The 11,468-nt window shown below is 35.7% G+C and overlaps 1 pseudogene; it reads right to left on the bottom strand.

Moving 5' to 3' along the window:
• Window positions 1-9,092: 9,092 nt before the first annotated feature.
• Window positions 9,093-10,117, bottom strand: LOC107799885 (short chain aldehyde dehydrogenase 1-like; annotated as a pseudogene).
• Window positions 10,118-11,468: the final 1,351 nt, after the last annotated feature.

The raw sequence follows: 11,468 nt of genomic DNA, 5'->3' as shown, positions 1-11,468 counted from the left end.
TGCCCGCCGCAACAGTGATACACTGATTATGATTATGAGGCCGAGGGCTTGAGATTGTACGTCATGAGGTGGCTTGTTGATATGAGGCCGAGAGCCTATTGATTCTGCCACGAGATGGTTTGATATTGTGCTTGGGCCATAAGGGGCCCCTCCCGGAGTATGTACACCCCCAGTGAGCGCGGGTACCCATTGTGATATGAGATATAGTCCGAGAGGCTGGTGTTGTTCCATGATATTGCCCGAGGGGCGAATTCTGTTGACATTGTGCCTGAGGGGCGGATTTTTATGTGTTTATCTGTTCTAGCTACTTTTCATTTAATTGTTTAACTATTAAAAAGGTATTTTTAAAGAAGCTTATTCTGAACTAAGGCGTCTTTATATGTTTTCACTGTTTCATTGCTTTACTGGTTTTATACTTCTTCTTTATAGCGTGTTGACGTGAATTTATATGTTTTCTTATTGCCCAGCCTTCATTTATTGTTATTACTCACTGAGTTGGAGTACTCACTTTACTCCCTGCACCTTGTGTGTAGATTCAGGTGCTTCAGGTCCCGCTAGCGAGTGTTGATTCTTCCAGCTCAGGCGGATTCGGAGATTCACTAGGTAGCTGCTCGGCGTTCGCAGCCCAGTGCTTCTCCCTCTATCTTATTTTCTCTTGTTTTAGTTCTATAGTAGACTATGTAGACCCTTCCTATTTTTAATCAGTTAGTAGATGCTCATGACTGGTGACACCCCAATATTGGGCTATGTTTATTCTGATATTGTACTGTTTCACCTTATTTTGGGATTATTATTATGTTAAAGACTTAATTTGTATTATTTTAATTACTTAAAATGAATTGGGAATGTGTCAGTTGGCCTTGTCTTCACGAGAGGCTCCATCACGACCGGGTCTGGGTTTAGGGCCGTGACAACTACTTGAAACACAAGCGCAAGGAGATATCCTTTGAGGATCTCATTGTTCGGTTGAGAATCAAAGATGACAACAAAGCTGCTGAAAAGAGAGGCCGTGGAAACTCAAAAATAATGGGAGAAAATATTGTTGAAGAGAACAAAAAGAGGAAGAAGGCTTCTGGATCGAAATACAACCCAAGCAAGAAGCGGTTCAGTGGAAATTGCTACAATTGTGGAAAAATCGGACACAAATCTACGGAGTGTCGTGCTCCGAAGAAAGACAAGAAGAAGGGTCAAGCAAACATGGTTGAAAAGCATGATGATGTTGATAACTTATGTGCCATGCTTTCCGAATGCAACTTGGCGGGCAATCCTAAAGAGTGGTGGATTGATTCTGGAGCCACTCGCCATGTTTGTGCTATTAGAGAAGCTTTTGCTATTTATGCTCCTGTTGGACCCGATGAGACGCTTTCTATGAGAAATGCTGCAAAGGCCAAGATTGAAGGATGTGGGAAGATATTTCTCAAAATGACTTCCGGCAAAGTGGTGCCTTTGAACAACGTCCTTCATTTTCCTGAGATTAGGAAGAATTTAGTCTCTACTGGACTTCTTGTTAAAAATGGTTTTAAATGTGTTTTTGTTTCTGATAAGGTTGTAATAAGTAAGAACGAAATGTTTGTAGGAAAATGTTACCTCACTGAGGGCCTTTTCAAGCTGAATGTAATGGTTGTTGAAAATAATAATAAAATTTTAGTTTCGTCTTACTTGCTTGAGTCAAATGAATTATGGCATATACGTTTGGGTCATGTTAAATATAAGACCTTGCGGAAAATGATTAATTTGGAAGTATTGCCTAAATTTGAATGCGACAAATCAAAATATCAAATATGTGTGGAATCTAAGTATGTTAAACATCCTTATAAGTCAGTTGAAAAGAATTCAGATCCTTTAGACTTAATTCACATAGATATTTGCAATATGAAGTCAATACAATCTCGCGGTGGAAAGAAGTATTTCATAACTTTTATTGACGATAGTACTCGATATTTCTATGTTTACTTACTTAATAGTAAAAATAAAACAATAAATGCATTCAAGAAATACAAAAATGAAGTTGAAACGCAGCTTAACAAGAAATTCAAAATGATAAGAAGTGATAGGGTGGTGAATATGAATCTCCTTTTGAACAAATATGTTTAGAAGATGGAATTATTCATCAAACAACGACCCTTTACACACCCCAATCCAATGGGATTGCAGAAAGTAAGAATCGTTCATTAAAGGAGATGATGAACGCATTATTGATAAGTTCTGGTTTGCCACAGAACTTGTGGGGGAAACGTTCTTACGGCTAGCCGAATACTAAATCGAGTACCCCATAGCAAAACACAATCCATTCCATATGAAAAATGGAAAGGAAGGAAACCCAACTTGAATTATTTTAAAGTGTGCGGGTGTTTGGCAAAAGTGCAAGTTCCTAAACCCAAAAGGGTAAAAATAGGACCGAAAACCATAGATTGTGTTTTCATAGAATATGCGACTAATAGTAAAGCATATCGATTTCTAGTTCATAAATTAGAAAATCCTGACATTCATAATAATACGGTTATAGAATCAGATAATGCTGAGTTCTATGAAAATATATATCCGTATAAAAAAGGAATGTGAATTGATTGGTGAAGGATCTAAACGACCTCGGGAAGAAACAAAAGAAAGTACACTTAACCAGGAGGATCCAAGATGTAGTAAACGTCAAATAACGTCTACATCATTTGGACCAGATTTTGTGACTTTCTTATTGAAAAATGAGCCTCAAACATTTAAAGAAGCTATGTCTTCTTCAGAATCATTGTTTTGGAAAGAGGCAGTCAATAATGATATAGAATCCATACTGAACAACCATATATGGGAATTGATTGATCTTCCTCCTGGAAATAAACCGTTGGGTTCTAAATTGATCTTTAAGAGGAAAATGAAAGATGATGACAGTATTGACAAATTTAAGGCAAGACTTGTGGTCAAAGGGTATAGACAATGAGAAGGTCTTGACTATTTCGATACATACTCTCCAATTACAAGAATTACGTCCATACGAACGTTAGTACCGTTAGCTGCAGTTTATGGTCTTGAAATTCATCAAATGGATGTTAAGACAGCCTTCTTAAATGGAGAGTTGAAGGAAAAAATTTACATGGAACAACCTGAAGGGATTGTGGTTCCAAGTATGGCTGTCCAACGGGACGGGACGTCCCGTCCCGCGTCTCGTCCCGCTTCAAGTTAAAAGGGATGGGCCAATGTTAAACGAGACACCGGATGGGACGGGACGACCATTTCGTCCCGTTTGTCCCATCCCATTTCGTCCCGTCCCGTCTCGTCCCGCCAGTTTTTTTAAAAACTAATCATTGGGCAACGGCTTAAATTGCAAAAATAGCCGTTGCCAATGGTCCAAACAGCCCCTACACCCCCCAAAACACCCCGAAACACCCCCTAACCCCCCCAAACTTTTAATATAACCTCTAAGTTTATTAAATTATACTTTGGCCCTATTTTCTACTATAAATACCCCCCATTCTTCTTCATTTTTTCCCACAAAAAATCAATCTTCTCTCTCAAATCTCTTACACTCTAATATTTTATCTATATTCTATATTATTCTCTCAATTTTGTTACTATCAAGTATCAACTATCAACTATCAAGTATCAAGTGATAACTTTCAAGTTTCAACTTTCAAGTATTTGGGCAAATTTTTTGGAGCAACTTTCAAGCTTCAAATTAATTCGTCAAGTATTTGGAGCAATGTTTTGGGCAATTTCTTCAAGTTTCAATATTTAATCACGGTGCACTCGTTCCATCTCCTAATTTTAATATATAATTTTTGCATATCATTTTAGTGCTTAATTTTTGTGTTTACTTTATGTGTTATATTTTTGTATTTCATTTGTGTGTTTAATATTTGTGTTAGCTTTTTTAATTTAATTTCATATTTAAATTATGGCACCTAAAAATGTATTTGGTATTTGTAAAAAAAGCAGTAAAAAAAATAGTAAAGGTGAAAATAGTAGTAATCCTAATCCTAACCCTTCTCCTAGACCTAGAATTAGAAAGCATATTGATGAAATGACTCATGTTGATGAAACTTCATTTCCCAACCCCCCACATTTTATGATGTTCATGTCGGAGAACAATTAGATCATGAAACTTTACAAAGACAATTTGACAATGATATTTTTTTGAGGATGAAGAAAATGAGGAAGAAGAATTAGATGAAACACCCACTAGTCCCGCAACACAAGCTCCAACTCAGAGTCAATCTCAGTCTGGAGCTTTACCCCCTATACCCTTGTAAGGGGTAAGCCTAAGGCTGAACGTCCCAAAACATCACTTGTATGAAATTTTTTTAAACATGATAAAGTCAATCATCGTGCTATATGTGAAGAATGTAAGCAAGTATTTGCACACATAACAAGTGGTGGGGCTGGGTGGTTTAAGTAGACACTTAATAAGGGATCACAAATCTTTATGGATACAAGCTAACATAGAAACCGAAAAAATTATAGATCCTACCATCAGTACTGACACTCCTAGTGGATGTGGTTCTAATCAAATTCAACAACAACTTGACCCTGCTTCTGGTCATATTTTACGCAAATATAACAAAGATAGAGATTGTGAGAACTTAGCAAAAATGGTGGCTGTCTGTGGCTTACCTTTTACTTTCCCTTCTCACCCTGCTTTTGTGCATTATATACAAGAAACTTATAACCCTGCTTTTCAAGGTTTTTCTAAGACCACGGTTAGAAATGATGTTCTTAAATTTCAAACTGAATATCTTCAGTATATTCGTTGTGTATTTTTTTCACTTAGATTGTAAAGTGTCTATCACATCTGATATAGGTCGTAGTCCTAATGGTTGTAATTATTGAACTGTTACATGTCATTGGATTGATATCACTAGAACTTGCAAAAACATATTATTGGTTATAAATTTATTGATTCAAAACATACTGGAGCATATATTGCAACTACTGTTCTACAAATACTTGATTTTTATGAACTCATTAATAAAGTTTTAACTATCACCTTAGATAATGCTTCTTCTAACACAACCGCAACAAATAGCTTAAAATCTAGACTTTGTCTAATTAATCCAACAATTTTTCATGTTAGATGTGCATGCCATATTTTTAACTTGGTTGTAAAAGATGGTCTTAATTTATTTTCTGATGCTTGTAGTAAAATACAACATGCTTGTGGCTATATTTTTCGTGCTCATAAACAAAGTAGAATTCGTGAATTTGCTCAACAATATGCTAGTGCTAGCCTTCCATTTAGAAAAGTTCCAAAAAATGTTTGTACTAGGTGGAATTCTACTTATGAAATGCTTAAAGTTGCTTATGATTATCAGGTGCCTATCCAAAAAGTATTTAATATGCATAATGCTCACCCTGTTGATCAAATTGCTGATTCTGATTGGGATGAGATTAGAGAGATTACTAAATTTTTAGAAAAAATTTATTATGCTACAAAATAATTCTTTGGTATATATTATCCTACTGTTACACAAATATTATGGTATATTTGTGGAATTTCGGTTGTATTTGGTAAGTATAAAATAAATCCAACTTATGCACCGACCATTTTTCCTTATTCCCGAAGTTTATTTAATTTCTACTCTACTTAACCCATCTTTAAAACTAAGAGGTGCAAAGGGACTTGTTCGTAAAATTTATGAGAATTTAGAAATTCAAGAAAATGAACAACTATCTCTCGAAAATTGCCAAGCTAGCATATATTCTTATGCTAGATCAATATTTGATAAATATAAATCTATGGATACAACTGGTTGCGAAACTGCTCCTTCTACTTCTAAGTCTAGAGCAGAAGTTTTATGGGAAGATATGGATGATATAACAGGTTTTGATTCCTCTATTGATGATGAACTTGATTCTTATCTTAATCAAGGATTGGAAAATATTAAAGACGAAGAAGGCAAGGGACAACTTTTGTCATGGTGGAGGGAGCGTGGCAAGGCTTTTCCAACACTTTCAATTATGGCCCGAGATATCCTGGCTATTCAAGCATCATCAGTAGCATCGGAGAGTGTTTTAAGCGCGTCAAGATTTCAAATTGGAGATCATGGACATTCATTAGCGGAGGACAGTCTAGAGATTTCCGTATTATTCAAAGATTGGATTAATGCAGAAAGAAGAAATCTTAGTTTTGAAAAATTAACCACTAGGGAAGAAAAAGAATACAATGAGATACTAACCACTGGGAGCGATGACGACATGGAGCTCATGGAGCATCAATCAACATTGCCAATTCCAGCAGAATGTCTGAGAGATATTATTGATAAGTTACAAAGAAGCTATACAAGAGCTTACAAATATTAGTATGATAATTTGTAATTGGCTACTAAGAGGCCTAGTTCAAACAGAACCCTTCCTAGAAGGTGGCTGCGTAGATTAGGTGCTCTTCAAAAGAATTATATTTGTATTTGAGATTTGAAAGTTCTATTAATAAAATAAAAGGCTCTAAGCATTGAATTTTATTTATGAATTGTCTTAGTTACTTAATAGTTAATACTTTAAAATTATATTAAATAAATTATAACTCTATTATAAATTTACAATTACTAGAATATTTCATTACAAGTCTTTTGTTTTAATATTTTATAATTCTTTACTTAGTTTTCTAATTTTTATTTTAACATAGTAACATTTAAGTTTATTAAATAAGTCAAAAATCTAGCCGTTGCAAACTTTAAAAACATAGTAATTTTCAAAAAACTAGACATTTTTTTTTAAAAAAAAATACACTTAAGGCCCACGAACCCGTCCCGTCCCATCCCGTTTGTTAGCGGGACGGGATGAGACGAACGTTTCATCCCATTTTTCCCGTGTCATTTCGTCCCGTCCCGCCACCATCCCGCTTAAATGTCGTCCTGTCCCGTCCCATCCCGTCCCGTTGGACAACCATAGTTCCAGGTAAAGAAAAAAGGTATGTAGACTTGTTAAGTCCCTTTACGGACTAAAACAAGCACCCAAACAATGGCATGCGAAATTTGACCAAACAATATTGTCAAATGGTTTTAAAATAAATGAATGTGATAAATGTATGTATATTAAAAATGTTCAAAATCACATAGTCATTGTTTGCTTATATGTGGATGATATGCTGATAATGAGTAATGACATTGCCAACATAAATGCGACTAAGCACATGCTAACTGGCAAATTTGATATGAAAGACTTGGGAGTTGCTGATTTAATTTTGGGAATTAAGATCTATAAGACTTCTCAAGCTCTGACATCGTCACAATCTCATTATATTAAGACTGTACTTGAAAAATCCAAGCACTTATGCTTTAAAGTTGCAAAGACTCCAATTGACGTGAATCTTGCATTAGCAAAGAACAAAGGCCAAAGCAGATCATAATTGGATTATGCTCGTGCGTTGGGTTGCTTAATGTACATCATGAATTATACACGACTAGATATAACTTGTGCTATAAGAAAATTGAGTCGATATACGAGCAATCCAGGTCAATCTCATTGGATGGCCATGAAACGAGCTTTGGGGTATTTAGTACATACCTAGGACTTTGCTTTGCACTACAGTAAATATCCTGCGGTCATTGAGGAATACTATGATGCAAATTGGATCACCGGATCAACTGATTCCAAGTCCACAAGTGGATATGTATTCACTATTGATGGAGGAGAGGTATCTTGGAAATCGTCCAAACAAACTTGTATTGCCCGCTCTACAATGGAGGCTGAATTCATAGCCTTAGATAAAGCTGGTGAAGAAGCTGAATGGCTTCGGAATTTCTTGAAAGATATTCCATTTTGGCCCAAACTGTTGGCACCAATATGCATACATTGCGATAGTCAAGCGACAATTGGAAGGGCTGGGAGCGTTATGTATAACGGTAAATCTCGTCAAATACAACGAAGACATAAAACCATTAGGCAATTACTCTCTAGAGGAATTATCACGATTGATTATGTAAAGCCAAGTGATAATGTGTCGGATCCACTTACAAAAGGCCTAACTAGAGAGGTAGTGAGAAATCATCAAGGAGAATGGGGCTGTGGCCGAGAACAAGTCATAGTGGCGGTAACTCTACCTAGAAGATTAGAGATCCCAAGATCTAGGTTCAAGGAGATCAAAGAAAGTCATTAATGATGGTTCAACATTGTCAACTAAACTTTTGGTCCATTCTCGTGATGAGACAATGTTCAGTACCAAGGATAAAACATTAAAGCTTTTTAATAATTTTTAAATTTGATACGGGGTATATCAAATAGTGTATCTACGGGATGATACATTTAGGAATCACCTATGTAAGTGTGAAGTGTTCGCCGCTTCAAGGAGAACTTTGTAAGGCCAGTTCTCTACGCACTTATGAAACCAGGCGGTGTTCATGGCTGAAATAAACACAACAATGAGAACCAAAGACGGTTAAAAGTTGGTCGTGTGACTTATGGTTGCCTAGGTATACGCCAAAGTTTGACGGTTCAAAGATATCAAATCTACCGATTAACCGAGTATATCCGGCATAAGTTCACTACGGAAAGTTCAAAAGGAAACCTACTTATCTAGATGCAATTAATCCTTGCTTGCGAATCACACAGTTTTTCGTGCATATTTCTGTGATATAGACATTCCCCATTCATGTGGGAAATTGTTGGGATTGTAAGTATATGATATGCTTAAAATAGGGTGATGAGAAATGGAGGGAAATGAAATTTTAGGTTTCCCCCTTGGCAAAGGGACATTGTCCCATATTGGAAGAGGAAGATATTTTTTATGGGTATATAAGCAATTGCTCTTCTTCTAACTCTTAAAGAGTTGAGAAGAAGGCAAGCCTCGCGTCGTCGTCGTCGTCGCTCGGCTTCGGCTTCGTCTTCGGATTTGGTCAAATGATTGATTGATTAATTTTTTGGACTAAATTTATTTGTTAATAGTAAAATAGTAACAGAAATGTTATTAAATATTTATTTTAATAACAGAATATTAATATTAAAATAAATATTAATATTAAATCCAATCCATTTTTCAGTTATGTAACTGAAAATTAAACTACCCTCTTCAATTTTCTCTCTTTATTGTTGAGTAAATAGCCATTTATGTTATGACATTTATGATGTGGCCGTTTTGCATAAACAGCCATTCTGAAGAGTTGCACCTCTTCAGATTTCAGCCCAACTTTGGCTAAAAATACAAGTCTATTCTGCTCAGAATTTCCATACGAATTTTTTGAGTTCTTCTCCTTTCTTCTGCATATTTTAACTTCAAAGAAAGCAACAGTAAGTGTAATTTGCTATCGAACTTTGTGTTCGCTGAAACACTGGGGTTTGAAGTACCACTACACCAGTGTGTAATTTGTTCTATCCTAGGAGGAAATAATCCATAACCTTCGATACTAGAAGGTGATTAAATTCCTTAAGCTTGTTAGTAAATTGTTTATATATTATTCTGCTTTGTTTTTCCAGAATTAGTTTACAAATACTGTTTACTAACAAAATATAGCAGTGTTTTTGCCACCTCCTCTTCATATAATAATGCTCCTTTCAAATTTCCTGCTTCTGCAAACAATTTGTCCGCCATTTGTTTATCAGCTATTCCAAGCCCATTTAACGCAAGTGGTGTGCCAACTTAATGAGGAGAGACACAGTTAACTTTTATTCCATACTTCCCTAATTCAACTCCAATGTTCTTGGAGAGCCCCAAAACTGCACACTTTGATGTTGTATATGCGTGCGGAGTAAGACCAGAGACCACTGTCGTAGCACTTGCTGTGAATATAATGGAACCTTTCTTTACCGGAATCATCACTCTAGCAGCATGTTTAGCGCAAAAGAAGGCGCCAACAATGTTTACATCGAACACGGTCTTAATTATGTCGTAATCTACCTCTAAGATGCTGGAAATTGGCTTACCCAATACACCAGCGTTACTGAACATTATGTCGAGCTTATCAAACTTATCAATTGTTGCATCTACTGCATTTTGAACATCCGATTCAATTGCGACATTGCAATGGATAAAGATTGCCTTTTCCGTGCCAATCTCTTGTACTAAGGAAGTTCCGAGGCTGTCCTGAATGTCTGCAATTATAACTTTTGCACCATGTTGAACAAATAGCCTAGTTGTGGCCGCTCCTATGCCACTAGCTCCACCAGTTATAAATGCTACCTTACCTTCTAGCCTGCAAAAATAAGTTTAAAATAGTGTTTCCTAAGTGCAGAGGAAAAGAAGAAAATTATGAATAAGGAAAATAAAGAAAAGACAAAAAAAATATTTTTTGGCTATTGAGGATTGAAGAGAAGAGCTGGCCATTTTCTTAAACTAGAGATCAGCTCTCTGTTGTTAGTCATACGAGAGGGATTTAGAGGTTATTTATAAGAAAACAACATATATAAGCCAACGTGGGAAATCACGTCTGAGTTTGAACAGCATAAATGAGATAGAGTGTCTAGATTTCATTTGTGTGCCTTAGTTTGACCAGACACAAAATTTAAAAAATATAAAGAATAATTTTAAATCTCGTTATAAACTAAAGGTGTGTATATCATATTCAAAATATCCTTTAAATCTATTAATCTTAAATATATCACGGCATATCTATAAGGGTGTTATCAAAGATAAAAGAGATATTAAAATTACAAACTTACTAAATATGAAAAGAGATATTCTATTGAAAACATACCCAAAAAATTAAGTGTAAGATACTTAATTGAATTGGAGGGCGTATTTCTCAAACAACATGTGTGGATCTCACAATATTTCACCATTTCATTATAAGACGGTCAAATAGCATCAGGAAGGAGATATACGGCTTTAACTATGGCTACTTTTCAGAAATTATGTGGTAGCCAACGAGAATATTGATAACTAGCCGTGTGAACATGGCTAAGCATTTATAAGGGCCTGTAGGCTGTATCTAGGATGCAAGGTTTGAAATCTTCATGTCCACTTCGGTGAAGTGGCACATACTTATGTTGAAATGTCAAATATTTCAGCTTCCCACATCGGTGGGTTAGCAATAGTTGGGGGGATTTTCCCCCTATAAAAAAAGGCTTAATGTTTAGGATTTAAATACACCTCTCATTTGCCTTCTCATCTGTTTAAGGTATTTGTATCTTCTCTCTTTAGTATTATTTCACTTGTATTTTGGAGTGAAATAAAATATTGGTTGTGTCCGAGGAGTAAGCAAAATTAGCCGAACCTCGTAAATTCTGGTGTTCCCTTTATTGTTGCTTTATTGTCTTATTTATTATTTGGTGGCTGTCATAATTTTTGGTATAGTAGTTGTGACTTATTCACACTATATACATTTGGCTTCCGCAACAATTGGTATCAGAGCCAAAGTACTGTCTAAGTATGCTCTGTGGTTGCAACATAGTCTGATCTTCCACATCAGAAAAGATTTATCTTGGTAACTGAGTCAAGGTTCTGTCTGAGTATGCTCTGTGGTTGCAGCTTAGTCTGATCTTCTACATCAGAAAGGAAATAATCTTGATTTGTGTCGTCAGCTATTAAATAATATTTGTGTCAAATATAG

The sequence above is a fragment of the Nicotiana tabacum genome, chromosome 20 (genome assembly GCF_000715075.1).
Source record: "Nicotiana tabacum cultivar K326 chromosome 20, ASM71507v2, whole genome shotgun sequence".
Classification (NCBI taxonomy): Eukaryota; Viridiplantae; Streptophyta; class Magnoliopsida; order Solanales; family Solanaceae; genus Nicotiana; species Nicotiana tabacum.
The sequence above is the reverse complement of the archived record's forward strand: the minus strand, read 5'-3'. Positions and strand labels throughout refer to the sequence as shown.